Source organism: Hydractinia symbiolongicarpus, chromosome 1 (assembly GCF_029227915.1).
Source record: "Hydractinia symbiolongicarpus strain clone_291-10 chromosome 1, HSymV2.1, whole genome shotgun sequence".
NCBI classification, from domain to species: Eukaryota; Metazoa; Cnidaria; class Hydrozoa; order Anthoathecata; family Hydractiniidae; genus Hydractinia; species Hydractinia symbiolongicarpus.
In genome coordinates, this window is record NC_079875.1 from 31,471,133 (window position 1) to 31,486,871 (window position 15,739).

General features: G+C 41.0%; 1 long non-coding RNA gene and 39 other non-coding genes across 40 annotated transcripts; all 40 read right to left on the minus strand.

Annotated features, from left to right (window-relative positions):
• Positions 1 to 216: 216 nt before the first annotated feature.
• Positions 217 to 288, minus strand: Trnap-ugg (transfer RNA proline (anticodon UGG)). The gene has a single exon. It is a non-coding gene; the product is annotated as a tRNA-Pro (tRNA).
• Positions 242 to 15,705, minus strand: LOC130649556 (uncharacterized). Its single transcript, XR_008983062.1, has 2 exons — positions 14,141 to 15,705; positions 242 to 2,846 (listed from the first exon to the last, which is right to left on the minus strand). It is a non-coding gene; the product is annotated as an uncharacterized LOC130649556 (long non-coding RNA).
• Positions 489 to 558, minus strand: Trnaw-cca (transfer RNA tryptophan (anticodon CCA)). Its single transcript has one exon. It is a non-coding gene; the product is annotated as a tRNA-Trp (tRNA).
• Positions 804 to 875, minus strand: Trnap-ugg (transfer RNA proline (anticodon UGG)). Its single transcript has one exon. It is a non-coding gene; the product is annotated as a tRNA-Pro (tRNA).
• Trnaw-cca (transfer RNA tryptophan (anticodon CCA)) lies at positions 1,076 to 1,147 on the minus strand. The gene has a single exon. It is a non-coding gene; the product is annotated as a tRNA-Trp (tRNA).
• Positions 1,565 to 1,636, minus strand: Trnap-ugg (transfer RNA proline (anticodon UGG)). The gene has a single exon. It is a non-coding gene; the product is annotated as a tRNA-Pro (tRNA).
• Positions 1,837 to 1,909, minus strand: Trnaw-cca (transfer RNA tryptophan (anticodon CCA)). Its single transcript has one exon. It is a non-coding gene; the product is annotated as a tRNA-Trp (tRNA).
• Trnap-ugg (transfer RNA proline (anticodon UGG)) lies at positions 2,326 to 2,397 on the minus strand. The gene has a single exon. It is a non-coding gene; the product is annotated as a tRNA-Pro (tRNA).
• Positions 2,598 to 2,669, minus strand: Trnaw-cca (transfer RNA tryptophan (anticodon CCA)). Its single transcript has one exon. It is a non-coding gene; the product is annotated as a tRNA-Trp (tRNA).
• Positions 2,750 to 2,821, minus strand: Trnaw-cca (transfer RNA tryptophan (anticodon CCA)). The gene has a single exon. It is a non-coding gene; the product is annotated as a tRNA-Trp (tRNA).
• On the minus strand, positions 3,277 to 3,348 carry Trnap-ugg (transfer RNA proline (anticodon UGG)). Its single transcript has one exon. It is a non-coding gene; the product is annotated as a tRNA-Pro (tRNA).
• On the minus strand, positions 3,549 to 3,620 carry Trnaw-cca (transfer RNA tryptophan (anticodon CCA)). The gene has a single exon. It is a non-coding gene; the product is annotated as a tRNA-Trp (tRNA).
• On the minus strand, positions 4,162 to 4,233 carry Trnaw-cca (transfer RNA tryptophan (anticodon CCA)). Its single transcript has one exon. It is a non-coding gene; the product is annotated as a tRNA-Trp (tRNA).
• Trnaw-cca (transfer RNA tryptophan (anticodon CCA)) lies at positions 4,770 to 4,841 on the minus strand. Its single transcript has one exon. It is a non-coding gene; the product is annotated as a tRNA-Trp (tRNA).
• Trnaw-cca (transfer RNA tryptophan (anticodon CCA)) lies at positions 5,378 to 5,449 on the minus strand. The gene has a single exon. It is a non-coding gene; the product is annotated as a tRNA-Trp (tRNA).
• On the minus strand, positions 5,867 to 5,938 carry Trnap-ugg (transfer RNA proline (anticodon UGG)). The gene has a single exon. It is a non-coding gene; the product is annotated as a tRNA-Pro (tRNA).
• On the minus strand, positions 6,139 to 6,210 carry Trnaw-cca (transfer RNA tryptophan (anticodon CCA)). The gene has a single exon. It is a non-coding gene; the product is annotated as a tRNA-Trp (tRNA).
• Positions 6,628 to 6,699, minus strand: Trnap-ugg (transfer RNA proline (anticodon UGG)). Its single transcript has one exon. It is a non-coding gene; the product is annotated as a tRNA-Pro (tRNA).
• Trnaw-cca (transfer RNA tryptophan (anticodon CCA)) lies at positions 6,900 to 6,971 on the minus strand. The gene has a single exon. It is a non-coding gene; the product is annotated as a tRNA-Trp (tRNA).
• On the minus strand, positions 7,508 to 7,579 carry Trnaw-cca (transfer RNA tryptophan (anticodon CCA)). The gene has a single exon. It is a non-coding gene; the product is annotated as a tRNA-Trp (tRNA).
• Trnap-ugg (transfer RNA proline (anticodon UGG)) lies at positions 7,997 to 8,068 on the minus strand. Its single transcript has one exon. It is a non-coding gene; the product is annotated as a tRNA-Pro (tRNA).
• Positions 8,269 to 8,340, minus strand: Trnaw-cca (transfer RNA tryptophan (anticodon CCA)). The gene has a single exon. It is a non-coding gene; the product is annotated as a tRNA-Trp (tRNA).
• Trnap-ugg (transfer RNA proline (anticodon UGG)) lies at positions 8,758 to 8,829 on the minus strand. The gene has a single exon. It is a non-coding gene; the product is annotated as a tRNA-Pro (tRNA).
• Positions 9,030 to 9,101, minus strand: Trnaw-cca (transfer RNA tryptophan (anticodon CCA)). The gene has a single exon. It is a non-coding gene; the product is annotated as a tRNA-Trp (tRNA).
• Trnap-ugg (transfer RNA proline (anticodon UGG)) lies at positions 9,519 to 9,590 on the minus strand. The gene has a single exon. It is a non-coding gene; the product is annotated as a tRNA-Pro (tRNA).
• Positions 9,791 to 9,862, minus strand: Trnaw-cca (transfer RNA tryptophan (anticodon CCA)). The gene has a single exon. It is a non-coding gene; the product is annotated as a tRNA-Trp (tRNA).
• On the minus strand, positions 10,280 to 10,351 carry Trnap-ugg (transfer RNA proline (anticodon UGG)). The gene has a single exon. It is a non-coding gene; the product is annotated as a tRNA-Pro (tRNA).
• On the minus strand, positions 10,552 to 10,623 carry Trnaw-cca (transfer RNA tryptophan (anticodon CCA)). Its single transcript has one exon. It is a non-coding gene; the product is annotated as a tRNA-Trp (tRNA).
• On the minus strand, positions 11,041 to 11,112 carry Trnap-ugg (transfer RNA proline (anticodon UGG)). Its single transcript has one exon. It is a non-coding gene; the product is annotated as a tRNA-Pro (tRNA).
• Trnaw-cca (transfer RNA tryptophan (anticodon CCA)) lies at positions 11,313 to 11,384 on the minus strand. The gene has a single exon. It is a non-coding gene; the product is annotated as a tRNA-Trp (tRNA).
• On the minus strand, positions 11,802 to 11,873 carry Trnap-ugg (transfer RNA proline (anticodon UGG)). The gene has a single exon. It is a non-coding gene; the product is annotated as a tRNA-Pro (tRNA).
• Trnaw-cca (transfer RNA tryptophan (anticodon CCA)) lies at positions 12,074 to 12,145 on the minus strand. The gene has a single exon. It is a non-coding gene; the product is annotated as a tRNA-Trp (tRNA).
• Positions 12,426 to 12,497, minus strand: Trnap-ugg (transfer RNA proline (anticodon UGG)). The gene has a single exon. It is a non-coding gene; the product is annotated as a tRNA-Pro (tRNA).
• On the minus strand, positions 12,698 to 12,769 carry Trnaw-cca (transfer RNA tryptophan (anticodon CCA)). Its single transcript has one exon. It is a non-coding gene; the product is annotated as a tRNA-Trp (tRNA).
• Positions 13,186 to 13,257, minus strand: Trnap-ugg (transfer RNA proline (anticodon UGG)). The gene has a single exon. It is a non-coding gene; the product is annotated as a tRNA-Pro (tRNA).
• Trnaw-cca (transfer RNA tryptophan (anticodon CCA)) lies at positions 13,458 to 13,529 on the minus strand. Its single transcript has one exon. It is a non-coding gene; the product is annotated as a tRNA-Trp (tRNA).
• Trnap-ugg (transfer RNA proline (anticodon UGG)) lies at positions 13,947 to 14,018 on the minus strand. The gene has a single exon. It is a non-coding gene; the product is annotated as a tRNA-Pro (tRNA).
• On the minus strand, positions 14,219 to 14,290 carry Trnaw-cca (transfer RNA tryptophan (anticodon CCA)). Its single transcript has one exon. It is a non-coding gene; the product is annotated as a tRNA-Trp (tRNA).
• Trnap-ugg (transfer RNA proline (anticodon UGG)) lies at positions 14,708 to 14,779 on the minus strand. The gene has a single exon. It is a non-coding gene; the product is annotated as a tRNA-Pro (tRNA).
• On the minus strand, positions 15,468 to 15,539 carry Trnap-ugg (transfer RNA proline (anticodon UGG)). The gene has a single exon. It is a non-coding gene; the product is annotated as a tRNA-Pro (tRNA).
• Positions 15,706 to 15,739: the final 34 nt, after the last annotated feature.

Genomic DNA, 15,739 nt, shown 5'->3' on the forward strand with positions numbered 1-15,739 from the left:
GATGTGCTATTTCGAGTGTCTTTGTAAAAAATGGAACAAGCGGAAATTGCACTGACAACATTAGTTACACTCCAACAATGGGCTCAACCGGGATTTGAACCTAAAGCAAGAATCATGCCACTAGACCATAGATCCACTATGTCCTGTGCATTTTATTATATCCATAGAGACGAAGAAGACAGTCCCTATCTTTAACATTAGTTACACTTTAATAATGGGCTCAACCGGGATTTGAACCCGGGACCTCTCGCACCCAAAGCGAGAATCATGCCACTAGACCATCGAGCCTCCATGTCACATGCAACATGTCACAATGTTCTATTAAGAATGGCTTTGGAAAAATAGGGACTGTCTTCGTTGTCTCTAAGGATATGAAAAAAAGCCTCAGTACGCAATAATGAAGTCACAACCTGAAGCAAGATTTTCTTCTTACAATTACTTAACTCAAGAACTATTATTTTGTAACCATGTTTTAATACTGTTTTTTCTGACTCTGACTTGAATTGAACACGCAACCTTCTGATCTGGAGTCAGACGCGCTACCATTGCGCCACAGTCTCCGTAGCTATACAACTGCGTAAGACTGTGACCCGCTATTTCGAGTGTCTTTCTAAAAAATGAAACAAGCGGAAATTGCACTGACAACATTAGTTACACTCCAACAATGGGCTCAACCGGGATTTGAACCTAAAGCAAGAATCATGCCACTAGACCATTGAGCCTCTATGTCCTGTGCATTTTAATATATCCATAGAGACGAAGAAGACAGTCCCTATCTTTAACATTAGTTACACTTTAATAATGGGCTCAACCGGGAATTGAACCCGGGACCTCTCGCACCCAAAGCGAGAATCATGCCACTAGACCATCGAGCTTCCATGTCACATGCAACATGTCACAATGTTCTATTAAGAATGGCTTTGGAAAAATAGGGACTGTCTTCGTTCTCTCTAAGGATATGAAAAAAAGCCTCAGTACGCAATAATGAAGTCATAACCTGGAGCAAGATTTTCTTCTTACAATTACTTCACTTAAGAACCATTATTTTGTAACCATGTTTTAATACTGTTTTTTCTGACTCTGACGTGAATTGAACACGCAACCTTCTGATCTGGAGTCAGACGCGCTACCATTGCGCCACAGAGTCCGTAGCTATACAACTGCGTAAGACTGGGACCCAGAGTAGCTTAAGTTATTACTACATGTGTACCTCACCCGAATCCAAAAGGCACGTTAGGGATGTTAGGCGCATGTGATAACACCTACAATAAGGAAGTACTCTTAACTTCAGGGCAAGACTTGCGATTCAGTCTAGTTTGGTTTGTTCTCTGCAGTAAATAGCATTAAGGATGTGCTATTTCGAGTGTCTTTCTAAAAAATGAAACAAGCGGAAATTGCACTGACAACATTAGTTACACTCCAACAATGGGCTCAACCGGGATTTGAACCTAAAGCAAGAATCATGCCACTAGACCATTGAGCCTCTATGTCCCGTGCATTTTATTATATCCATAGAGACGAAGAAGACAGTCCCTATCTTTAACTTTAGGTACAGTTTAATGATGGGCTCAACCGGGATTTGAACCCGGGACCTCTCGCACCCAAAGCGAGAATCATGCCACTAGACTATCGAGCCTCAATGTCACATGCAACATGTCACAATGTTCTATTAAGAATGGCTTTGGAAAAATAGGGACTGTCTTCGTTGTCTCTAAGGATATGAAAAAAAGCCTCAGTACGCAATAATGAAGTCATAACCTGGAGCAAGATTTTCTTCTTACAATTACTTCACTCAAGAACCATTATTTTGTAACCATGTTTTAATACTGTTTTTTCTGGCTCTGACGTGAATTGAACACGCAACCTTCTGATCTGGAGTCAGACGCGCTACCATTGCGCCACAGAGTCCGTAGCTAAAGAACTGCGTAAAACTGGGACCCAGAGTAGTTTAAGTTATTACTACATGTGTACCTGACCCGAATCCAAAAGGCACGTTAGGGATGTTAGGCGCATGTGATAACACCTACAATAAGGAAGTACTCTTAACTTCAGGGCAAGACTTGCGATTCAGTCGAGTTTGGTTTGTTCTCTGCAGTAAATAGCATTAAGGATGTGCTATTTCGAGTGTCTTTGTAAAAAATGAAACAAGCGGAAATTGCACTGACAACATTAGTTACACTCCAACAATAGGCTCAACCGGGATTTGAACCTAGATCAAGAATTATTCCACTAGACCATTGAGCCTCTATGTCCCGTGCATTTTATTATATCCATAGAGACGAAGAAGACAGTCCCTATCTTTAACATTAGTTACACTTTAATAATGGGCTCAACCGGGATTTGAACCCGGGACCTCTCGCACCCAAATCGAGAATCATGCCACTAGACCATTGAGCCTCCATGTCACATGCAACATGTCACAATGTTCTATTAAGAATGGATTTGGAAAAATAGGGACTGTCTTCGTTGTCTCTAAGTATATAAAAAAAAGCCTCAGTACGCAATAATGAAGTCACAACCTGAAGCAAGATTTTCTTCTTACAATTACTTAACTCAAGAACTATTATTTTGTAACCATGTTTTGATACTGTTTTTTCTGACTCTGACTTGAATTGAACACGCAACCTTCTGATCTGGAGTCAGACGCGCTGCCATTGCGCCACAGAGACCGTAGCCATTCACAACAGTCACAACCTGGAGCAAGATTTTCTTTTTACAATTACTTCACTCAAGAACCATTAGAACCATCAGACTCTGACTTGAATTGAACACGCAACCTTCTGATCTGGAGTCAGACGCGCTACCATTGCGCCACAGAGACCGTAGCCATTCACAACAGTCACAACCTGGAGCAGAGTCCGTAGCTATACACCTGCGTAAGACTGGGACCCAGAGTAGTTTAAGTTATTACTACATGTGTACCTGACCCGACTCCAAAAGGCTCGTTAGGGATGTTAGGCGCATGTGATAACACCTACAATAAGGAAGTACTCTTAACTTCAGGCCAAGACTTGCGATTCAGTCGAGTTTGGTTTGTTCTCTGCAGTAAATAGCATTAAGGATGTGCTATTTCGAGTGTCTTTCTAAAAAATGAAACAAGCGGAAATTGCACTGACAACGTTAGTTACACTCCAACAATGGGCTCAACCGGGATTTGAACCTAAAGCAAGAATCATGCCACTAGACCATTGAGCCTCTATGTCCCGTGCATTTTATTATATCCATAGAGACGAAGAAGACAGTCCCTATCTTTAACATTAGGTACACTTTAATAATGGGCTCAACCGGGATTTGAACCCGGGACCTCTCGCACCCAAAGCGAGAATCATGCCACTAGACCATTGAGCCTCCATGTCACATGCAACATGTCACAATGTTCTATTAAGAATGGATTTGGAAAAATAGGGACTGTCTTCGTTGTCTCTAAGGATATAAAAAAAAGCCTCAGTACGCAATAATGAAGTCACAACCGGAAGCAAGATTTTCTTCTTACAATTACTTCACTCAAGAACTATTAATTTGTAACCATGTTTTAATACTGTTTTTTCTGACTCTAACTTGAATTGAACACGCAACCTTCTGATCTGGAGTCAGACGCGCTACCATTGCGCCACAGAGTCCGTAGCTATACAACTGCGTAAGACTGGGACCCAGAGTAGTTTAAGTTATTACTACATGTGTACCTGACCCGAATCCAAAAGGCACGTTAGGGAGGTTAGGCGCATGTGATAACACCTACAATAAGGAAGTACTCTTAACTTCAGGGCAAGACTTGCGATTCAGTCGAGTTTGGTTTGTTCTCTTCAGTAAATAGCATTAAGGATGTGCTATTTCGAGTGTCTTTGTAAGAAATGAAACAAGCGGAAATTGCACTGACAACATTAGTTACACTCCAACAATGGGCTCAACCGGGATTTGAACCCGGGACCTCTCGAGAATCATGCCACTAGACCATTGAGCCTCCATGTCACATGCAACATGTCACAATGTTCTATTAAGAATGGCTTTGGAAAAATAGGGACTGTCTTCGTTGTCTCTAAGGATATAAAAAAAAGCCTCAGTACGCAATAATGAAGTCACAACCGGAAGCAAGATTTTCTTCTTACAATTACTTCACTCAAGAACTATTATTTTGTAACCATGTTTTAATACTGTTTTTTCTGACTCTGACTTGAATTGAACATGCAACCTTCTGATCTGGAGTCAGACGCGCTACCATTGCGCCACAGAGTCCATAGCTATACAACTGCGTAAGACTGGGACCCAGAGTAGTTTTAGTTATTACTACATGTGTACCTGACCCGAATCCAAAAGGCACGTTAGGGATGTTAGGCGCATGTGATAACACCTACAATAAGGAAGTACTCTTAACTTCAGGGCAAGACTTGCGATTCAGTCGAGTTTGGTTTGTTCTCTGCAGTAAATAGCATTAAGGATGTGCTATTTCGAGTGTCTTTGTAAAAAATGAAACAAGCGGAAATTGCACTGACAACATTAGTTACACTCCAACAATGGGCTCAACCGGGATTTGAACCTAAAGCAAGAATCATGCCACTAGACCATTGAGCCTCCATGTCACATGCAACATGTCACAATGTTCTATTAAGAATGGCTTTGGAAAAATAGGGACTGTCTTCGTTGTCTCTAAGGATATAAAAAAAAGCCTCAGTACGCAATAATGAAGTCACAACCGGAAGCAAGATTTTCTTCTTACAATTACTTCACTCAAGAACTATTATTTTGTAACCATGTTTTAATACTGTTTTTTCTGACTCTGACTTGAATTGAACATGCAACCTTCTGATCTGGAGTCAGACGCGCTACCATTGCGCCACAGAGTCCATAGCTATACAACTGCGTAAGACTGGGACCCAGAGTAGTTTAAGTTATTACTACATGTGTACCTGACCCGAATCCAAAAGGCACGTTAGGGATGTTAGGCGCATGTGATAACACCTACAATAAGGAAGTACTCTTAACTTCAGGGCAAGACTTGCGATTCAGTCGAGTTTGGTTTGTTCTCTGCAGTAAATAGCATTAAGGATGTGCTATTTCGAGTGTCTTTGTAAAAAATGAAACAAGCGGAAATTGCACTGACAACATTAGTTACACTCCAACAATGGGCTCAACCGGGATTTGAACCTAAAGCAAGAATCATGCCACTAGACCATTGAGCCTCCATGTCATATGCAACATGTCACAATGTTCTATTAAGAATGGATTTGGAAAAATAGGGACTGTCTTCGTTGTCTCTAAGGATATAAAAAAAAGCCTCAGTACACAATAATGAAGTCACAACCTGAAGCAAGATTTTCTTCTTACAATTACTTCACTCAAGAACTATAATTTTGTAACCATGTTTTAATACTGTTTTTTCTGACTCTGACTTGAATTGAACACGCAACCTTCTGATCTGGAGTCAGACGCGCTACCATTGCGCCACAGAGTCCGTAGCTATACAACTGCGTAAGACTGGGACCCAGAGTAGTTTAAGTTATTACTACATGTGTACCTGACCCGACTCCAAAAGGCTCGTTAGGGATGTTAGGCGCATGTGATAACACCTACAATAAGGAAGTACTCTTAACTTCAGGGCAAGACTTGCGATTCAGTCGAGTTTGGTTTATTCTCTGCAGTAAATAGCATTAAGGATGTGCTATTTCGAGTGTCTTTCTAAAAAATGAAACAAGCGGAAATTGCACTGACAACATTAGTTACACTCCAACAATGGGCTCAACCGGGATTTGAACCTAAAGCAAGAATCATGCCACTAGACCATTGAGCCTCTATGTCGCGTGCATTTTATTATATCCATAGAGACGAAGAAGACAGTCCCTATCTTTAACATTAGGTACACTTTAATAATGGGCTCAACCGGGATTTGAACCCGGGACCTCTCGCACCCAAAGCGAGAATCATGCCACTAGACCATCGAGCCTCCATGTCACATGCAACATGTCACAATGTTCTATTAAGAATGACTTTGGAAAAATAGGGACTGTCTTCGTTGTCTCTAAGGATATGAAAAAAAGCCTCAGTACGCAATAATGAAGTCACAACCTGGAGCAAGATTTTCTTCTTACAATTACTTCACTCAAGAACCATTATTTTGTAACCATGTTTTAATACTGTTTTTTTTGAGTCTGACGTGAATTGAACACGCAACCTTCTGATCTGGAGTCAGACGCGCTACCATTGCGCCACAGAATCCGTAGCTATACAACTGCGTAAGACTGGGACCCAGAGTAGTTTAAGTTATTACTACATGTGTACCTGACCCGACTCCAAAAGGCTCGTTAGGGATGTTAGGCGCATGTGATAACACCTACAATAAGGAAGTACTCTTAACTTCAGGGCAAGACTTGCGATTCAGTCGAGTTTGGTTTGTTCTCTGCAGTAAATAGCATTAAGGATGTGCTATTTCGAGTGTCTTTCTAAAAAATGAAACAAGCGGAAATTGCACTGACAACATTAGTTACACTCCAACAATGGGCTCAACCGGGATTTGAACCTAAAGCAAGAATCATGTCACTAGACCATTGAGCCTCTATGTCCCGTGCATTTTATTATATCCATAGAGACGAAGAAGACAGTCCCTATCTTTAACATTAGGTACACTTTAATAAAGGGCTCAACCGGGATTTGAACCCGGGACCTCTCGCACCCAAAGCGAGAATCATGTCACTAGACCATTGAGCCTCCATGTCACATGCAACATGTCACAATGTTCTATTAAGAATGGATTTGGAAAAATAGGGACTGTCTTCGTTGTCTCTAAGGATATAAAAAAAAGCCTCAGTACGCAATAATGAAGTCACAACCGGAAGCAAGATTTTCTTCTTACAATTACTTCACTCAAGAACTATTATTTTGTAACCATGTTTTAATACTGTTTTTTCTGACTCTGACTTGAATTGAACACGCAACCTTCTGATCTGGAGTCAGACGCGCTACCATTGCGCCACAGAGTCCGTAGCTATACAACTGCGTAAGACTGGGACCCAGAGTAGTTTAAGTTATTACTACATGTGTACCTGACCCGAATCCAAAAGGCACGTTAGGGATGTTAGGCGCATGTGATAACACCTACAATAAGGAAGTACTCTTAACTTCAGGGCAAGACTTGCGATTCAGTCGAGTTTGGTTTGTTCTCTGCAGTAAATAGCATTAAGGATGTGCTATTTCGAGTGTCTTTGTAAAAAATGAAACAAGCGGAAATTGCACTGACAACATTAGTTACACTCCAACAATGGGCTCAACCGGGATTTGAACCTAAAGCAAGAATCATGCCACTAGACCATTGAGCCTCCATGTCATATGCAACATGTCACAATGTTCTATTAAGAATGGATTTGGAAAAATAGGGACTGTCTTCGTTGTCTCTAAGGATATAAAAAAAAGCCTCAGTACACAATAATGAAGTCACAACCTGAAGCAAGATTTTCTTCTTACAATTACTTCACTCAAGAACTATAATTTTGTAACCATGTTTTAATACTGTTTTTTCTGACTCTGACTTGAATTGAACACGCAACCTTCTGATCTGGAGTCAGACGCGCTACCATTGCGCCACAGAGTCCGTAGCTATACAACTGCGTAAGACTGGGACCCAGAGTAGTTTAAGTTATTACTACATGTGTACCTGACCCGACTCCAAAAGGCTCGTTAGGGATGTTAGGCGCATGTGATAACACCTACAATAAGGAAGTACTCTTAACTTCAGGGCAAGACTTGCGATTCAGTCGAGTTTGGTTTATTCTCTGCAGTAAATAGCATTAAGGATGTGCTATTTCGAGTGTCTTTCTAAAAAATGAAACAAGCGGAAATTGCACTGACAACATTAGTTACACTCCAACAATGGGCTCAACCGGGATTTGAACCTAAAGCAAGAATCATGCCACTAGACCATTGAGCCTCTATGTCGCGTGCATTTTATTATATCCATAGAGACGAAGAAGACAGTCCCTATCTTTAACATTAGGTACACTTTAATAATGGGCTCAACCGGGATTTGAACCCGGGACCTCTCGCACCCAAAGCGAGAATCATGCCACTAGACCATCGAGCCTCCATGTCACATGCAACATGTCACAATGTTCTATTAAGAATGACTTTGGAAAAATAGGGACTGTCTTCGTTGTCTCTAAGGATATGAAAAAAAGCCTCAGTACGCAATAATGAAGTCACAACCTGGAGCAAGATTTTCTTCTTACAATTACTTCACTCAAGAACCATTATTTTGTAACCATGTTTTAATACTGTTTTTTTTGAGTCTGACGTGAATTGAACACGCAACCTTCTGATCTGGAGTCAGACGCGCTACCATTGCGCCACAGAATCCGTAGCTATACAACTGCGTAAGACTGGGACCCAGAGTAGTTTAAGTTATTACTACATGTGTACCTGACCCGACTCCAAAAGGCTCGTTAGGGATGTTAGGCGCATGTGATAACACCTACAATAAGGAAGTACTCTTAACTTCAGGGCAAGACTTGCGATTCAGTCGAGTTTGGTTTGTTCTCTGCAGTAAATAGCATTAAGGATGTGCTATTTCGAGTGTCTTTCTAAAAAATGAAACAAGCGGAAATTGCACTGACAACATTAGTTACACTCCAACAATGGGCTCAACCGGGATTTGAACCTAAAGCAAGAATCATGTCACTAGACCATTGAGCCTCTATGTCCCGTGCATTTTATTATATCCATAGAGACGAAGAAGACAGTCCCTATCTTTAACATTAGGTACACTTTAATAAAGGGCTCAACCGGGATTTGAACCCGGGACCTCTCGCACCCAAGGCGAGAATCATGTCACTAGACCATTGAGCCTCCATGTCACATGCAACATGTCACAATGTTCTATTAAGAATGGATTTGGAAAAATAGGGACTGTCTTCGTTGTCTCTAAGGATATAAAAAAAAGCCTCAGTACGCAATAATGAAGTCACAACCGGAAGCAAGATTTTCTTCTTACAATTACTTCACTCAAGAACTATTATTTTGTAACCATGTTTTAATACTGTTTTTTCTGACTCTGACTTGAATTGAACACGCAACCTTCTGATCTGGAGTCAGACGCGCTACCATTGCGCCACAGAGTCCGTAGCTATACAACTGCGTAAGACTGGGACCCAGAGTAGTTTAAGTTATTACTACATGTGTACCTGACCCGAATCCAAAAGGCACGTTAGGGATGTTAGGCGCATGTGATAACACCTACAATAAGGAAGTACTCTTAACTTCAGGGCAAGACTTGCGATTCAGTCGAGTTTGGTTTGTTCTCTGCAGTAAATAGCATTAAGGATGTGCTATTTCGAGTGTCTTTGTAAAAAATGAAACAAGCGGAAATTGCACTGACAACATTAGTTACACTCCAACAATGGGCTCAACCGGGATTTGAACCTAAAGCAAGAATCATGCCACTAGACCATTGAGCCTCTATGTCGCGTGCTTTTTATTATATCCATAGAGACGAAGAAGACAGTCCCTATCTTTAACATTAGGTACACTTTAATAATGGGCTCAACCGGGATTTGAACCCGGGACCTCTCGCACCCAAAGCGAGAATCATGCCACTAGACCATCGAGCCTCCATGTCACATGCAACATGTCACAATGTTCTATTAAGAATGGCTTTGGAAAAATAGGGACTGTCTTCGTTGTCTCTAAGGATATAAAAAAAAGCCTCAGTACGCAATAATGAAGTCACAACCGGAAGCAAGATTTTCTTCTTACAATTACTTCACTCAAGAACTATTATTTTGTAACCATGTTTTAATACTGTTTTTTCTGACTCTGACTTGAATTGAACATGCAACCTTCTGATCTGGAGTCAGACGCGCTACCATTGCGCCACAGAGTCCATAGCTATACAACTGCGTAAGACTGGGACCCAGAGTAGTTTAAGTTATTACTACATGTGTACCTGACCCGAATCCAAAAGGCACGTTAGGGATGTTAGGCGCATGTGATAACACCTACAATAAGGAAGTACTCTTAACTTCAGGGCAAGACTTGCGATTCAGTCGAGTTTGGTTTGTTCTCTGCAGTAAATAGCATTAAGGATGTGCTATTTCGAGTGTCTTTGTAAAAAATGAAACAAGCGGAAATTGCACTGACAACATTAGTTACACTCCAACAATGGGCTCAACCGGGATTTGAACCTAAAGCAAGAATCATGCCACTAGACCATTGAGCCTCTATGTCGCGTGCTTTTTATTATATCCATAGAGACGAAGAAGACAGTCCCTATCTTTAACATTAGGTACACTTTAATAATGGGCTCAACCGGGATTTGAACCCGGGACCTCTCGCACCCAAAGCGAGAATCATGCCACTAGACCATCGAGCCTCCATGTCACATGCAACATGTCACAATGTTCTATTAAGAATGACTTTGGAAAAATTGGGACTGTCTTCGTTGTCTCTAAGGATATGAAAAAAAGCCTCAGTACGCAATAATGAAGTCACAACCGAAAGCAAGATTTTCTTCTTACAATTACTTCACTCAAGAACTATTATTTTGTAACCAAGTTTTAATACTGTTTTTTCTGACTCTGACTTGAATTGAACATGCAACCTTCTGATCTGGAGTCAGACGCGCTACCATTGCGCCACAGAGTCCATAGCTATACAACTGCGTAAGACTGGGACCCAGAGTAGTTTAAGTTATTACTACATGTGTACCTGACCCGAATCCAAAAGGCACGTTAGGGATGTTAGGCGCATGTGATAACACCTACAATAAGGAAGTACTCTTAACTTCAGGGCAAGACTTGCGATTCAGTCGAGTTTGGTTTGTTCTCTACAGTAAATAGCATTAAGGATGTGCTATTTCGAGTGTCTTTCTAAAAAATGAAACAAGCGGAAATTGCACTGACAACATTAGTTACACTCCAACAATGGGCTCAACCGGGATTTGAACCTAAAGCAAGAATCATGCCACTAGACCATTGAGCCTCTATGTCGCGTGCTTTTTATTATATCCATAGAGACGAAGAAGACAGTCCCTATCTTTAACATTAGGTACACTTTAATAATGGGCTCAACCGGGATTTGAACCCGGGACCTCTCGCACCCAAAGCGAGAATCATGCCACTAGACCATCGAGCCTCCATGTCACATGCAACATGTCACAATGTTCTATTAAGAATGACTTTGGAAAAATTGGGACTGTCTTCGTTGTCTCTAAGGATATGAAAAAAAGCCTCAGTACGCAATAATGAAGTCACAACCTGGAGCAAGATTTTCTTCTTACAATTACTTCACTCAAGAACCATTATTTTGTAACCATGTTTTAATACTGTTTTTTCTGAGTCTGACGTGAATTGAACACGCAACCTTCTGATCTGGAGTCAGACGCGCTACCATTGCGCCACAGAGTCCGTAGCTATACAACTGCGTAAGACTGGGACCCAGAGTAGTTTAAGTTATTACTACATGTGTACCTGACCCGACTCCAAAAGGCTCGTTAGGGATGTTAGGCGCATGTGATAACACCTACAATAAGGAAGTACTCTTAACTTCAGGGCAAGACTTGCGATTCAGTCGAGTTTGGTTTGTTCTCTGCAGTAAATAGCATTAAGGATGTGCTATTTCGAGTGTCTTTCTAAAAAATGAAACAAGCGGAAATTGCACTGACAACATTAGTTACACTCCAACAATGGGCTCAACCGGGATTTGAACCTAAAGCAAGAATCATGCCACTAGACCATTAAGCCTTTATGTCCCGTGCATTTTATTATATCCATAGAGACGAAGAAGACAGTCCCTATCTTTAACATTAGGTACACTTTAATAATGGGCTCAACCGGGATTTGAACCCGGGACCTCTCGCACCCAAAGCGAGAATCATGCCACTAGACCATTGAGCCTCCATGTCACATGCAACATGTCACAATGTTCTATTAAGAATGGATTTGGAAAAATAGGGACTGTCTTTGTTGTCTCTAAGGATATAAAAAAAAGCCTCAGTACGCAATAATGAAGTCACAACCGGAAGCAAGATTTTCTTCTTACAATTACTTCACTCAAGAACTATTATTTTGTAACCATGTTTTAATACTGTTTTTTCTGACTCTGACTTGAATTGAACACGCAACCTTCTGATCTGGAGTCAGACGCGCTACCATTGCGCCACAGAGTCCGTAGCTATACAACTGCGTAAGACTGGGACCCAGAGTAGTTTAAGTTATTACTACATGTGTACCTGACCCGAATCCAAAAGGCACGTTAGGGATGTTAGGCGCATGTGATAACACCTACAATAAGGAAGTACTCTTAACTTCAGGGCAAGACTTGCGATTCAGTCGAGTTTGGTTTGTTCTCTGCAGTAAATAGCATTAAGGATGTGCTATTTCGAGTGTCTTTGTAAAAAATGAAACAAGCGGAAATTGCACTGACAACATTAGTTACACTCCAACAATGGGCTCAACCGGGATTTGAACCCGGGACCTCTCGCACCCAAAGCGAGAATAATGCCACTAGACCATTGAGCCTCCATGTCTTATGCAACATGTCACAATGTTCTATTAAGAATGGATTTGGAAAAATAGGGACTGTCTTCGTTGTCTCTAAGGATATAAAAAAAAGCCTCAGTACACAATAATGAAGTCACAACCTGATGCAAGATTTTCTTCTTACAATTTCTTCACTCAAGAACTATAATTTTGTAACCATGTTTTAATACTGTTTTTTCTGACTCTGACTTGAATTGAACACGCAACCTTCTGATCTGGAGTCAGACGCGCTACCATTGCGCCACAGAGTCCGTAGCTATACAACTGCGTAAGACTGGGACCCAGAGTAGTTAAGTTATTACTACATGTGTGCCTGACCCGAATTCAAAAGGCACGTTAGGGATATTAGGCGCATGTGATAACACCTACAATAAGGAAGTACTTTTAACTTCAGGGCAAGACTTGCGATTCAGTCGAGTTTGGTTTGTTCTCTGCAGTAAATAGCATTAAGGATGTGCTATTTCGAGTGTCTTTCTAAAAAATGAAACAAGCCGAAATTGCACTGACAACATTAGTTACACTCCAACAATGGGCTCAACCGGGATTTGAACCTAAAGCAAGAATCATGCCACTAGACCATTGAGCCTCTATGTCCCGTGCATTTTATTATATCCATAGAGACGAAGAAGACAGTCCCTATCTTTAACATTAGGTACACTTTAATAATGGGCTCAACCGGGATTTGAACCCGGGACCTCTCGCACCCAAAGCGAGAATCATGCCACTAGACCATTGAGCCTCCATGTCACATGCAACATGTCACAATGTTCTATTAAGAATGGCTTTGGAAAAATAGGTACTGTCTTCGTTGTCTCTAAGGATATAAAAAAAAGCCTCAGTACGCAATAATGAAGTCACAACCGGAAGCAAGATTTTCTTCTTACAATTACTTCACTCAAGAACCATTATTTTGTAACCATGTTTTAATACTGTTTTTTCTGAGTCTGACGTGAATTGAACACGCAACCTTCTGATCTGGAGTCAGACGCGCTACCATTGCGCCACAGAGTCCGTAGCTATACAACTGCGTAAGACTGGGACCCAGAGTAGTTTAAGTTATTACTACATGTGTACCTGACCCGAATCCAAAAGGCACGTTAGAGATGTTAGGCGCATGTGATAACACCTACAATAAGGAAGTACTCTTAACTTCAGGGCAAGACTTGCGATTCAGTCTAGTTTGGTTTGTTCTCTACAGTAAATAGCATTAAGGATGTGCTATTTCGAGTGTCTTTCTAAAAAATGAAACAAGCGGAAATTGCACTGACAACATTAGTTACACTCCAACAATGGGCTCAACCGGGATTTGAACCTAAAGCAAGAATCATGCCACTAGACCATTGAGCCTCTATGTCCCGTGCATTTTATTATATCCATAGAGACGAAGAAGACAATCCCTATCTTTAACATTAGTTACACTTTAATAATGGGCTCAACCGGGATTTGAACCCGGGACCTCTCGCACCCAAAGCGAGAATCATGCCACTAGACCATTGAGCCTCCATGTCACATTCAACATGTCACAATGTTCTATTAAGAATGGCTTTGGAAAAATAAGGACTGTCTTCGTTGTCTCTAAGGATATAAAAAACAGCTTCAGTACGCAATAATGAAGTCACAACCTGGAGCAAGATTTTCTTTTTACAATTACTTCACTCAAGAACCATTATTTTGTAACCATGTTTTAATACTGTTTTTTCTGACTCTTACGTGAATTGAACACGCAACCTTCTGATCTGGAGTCAGACGCGCTACCATTGCGCCACAGAGTCCATAGCTATACAACTGCGTAAGACTGGGACCCAGAGTAGTTTAAGTTATTACTACATGTGTACCTGACCCGAATCCAAAAGGCACGTTAGGGATGTTAGGCGCATGTGATAACACCTACAATAAGGAAGTACTCTTAACTTCAGGGCAAGACTTGCGATTCAGTCGAGTTTGGTTTGTTCTCTGCAGTAAATAGCATTAAGGATGTGCTATTTCGAGTGTCTTTGTAAAAAATGAAACAAGCGGAAATTGCACTGACAACATTAGTTACACTCCAACAATGGGCTCAACCGGGATTTGAACCTAAAGAAAGAATCATGCCACTAGACCATTGAGCCTCTATGTCCCGTGCATTTTATTATATCCATAGAGACGAAGAAGACAGTCCCTATCTTTAACATTAGTTACACTTTAATAATGGGCTCAACCGGGATTTGAACTCGGGACCTCTCGCACCCAAAGCGAGAATCATGCCACTAGACCATTGAGCTTCCATGTCATATGCAACATGTCACAATGTTCTATTAAGAATGGCTTTGGAAAAATAAGGACTGTCTTCGTTGTCTCTAAGGATATAAAAAACAGCTTCAGTACGCAATAATGAATTTACAACCTGGAGCAAGATTTTCTTCTTACAATTACTTCACTCAAGAACCATTATTTTGTAACCATGTTTTAATACTGTTTTTTCTGACTCTGACTTGAATTGAACACGCAACTTTTTGATCTGGAGTCAGACGCGCTACCATTGCGCCACAGAGTCCGTAGCTATACAACTGCGTAAGACTTGGACCCAGAGTAGTTAAGTTATTACTACATGTGTGCCTGACCCGAATCCAAAATGCACGTTAGGGATGTTAGGCGCATGTGATAACACCTACAATAAGGAAGTACTCTTAACTTCAGGGCAAGACTTGCGATTCAGTCGAGTTTGGTTTGTTCTCTGCAGTAAATAGCATTAAGGATGTGCTATTTCGAGTGTCTTTGTGAAAAATGAAACAAGCGGAAATTGCACTGACAACATTAGTTACACTCCAACAATGGGCTCAACCGGGATTTGAACCTAAATCAAGAATCATGCCACTAGACCATTGAGCCTCTATGTCCCGTGCATTTCATTATATCCATAGAGACGAAGAACGCAGTCCCTATCTTTAACATTAGTTACACTTTAATAATGGGCTCAACCGGGATTTGAACCCGGGACCTCTTGCACCCAAAGCGAGAATCATGCCACTAGACCATTGAGCCTCCATGTCACATGCAACATGTCACAATGTTCTATTAAGAATGGCTTTGGAAAAATAGGGACTGTCTTCGTTGTCTCTAAGGATATAAAAAACAGCCTCAGTACGCAATAATGAAGTCACAACCTGGAGCAAGATTTTCTTCTTACAATTACTTCACTCAAGAACCATTATTTTGTAACCATGTTTTAATACCGTTTTTTC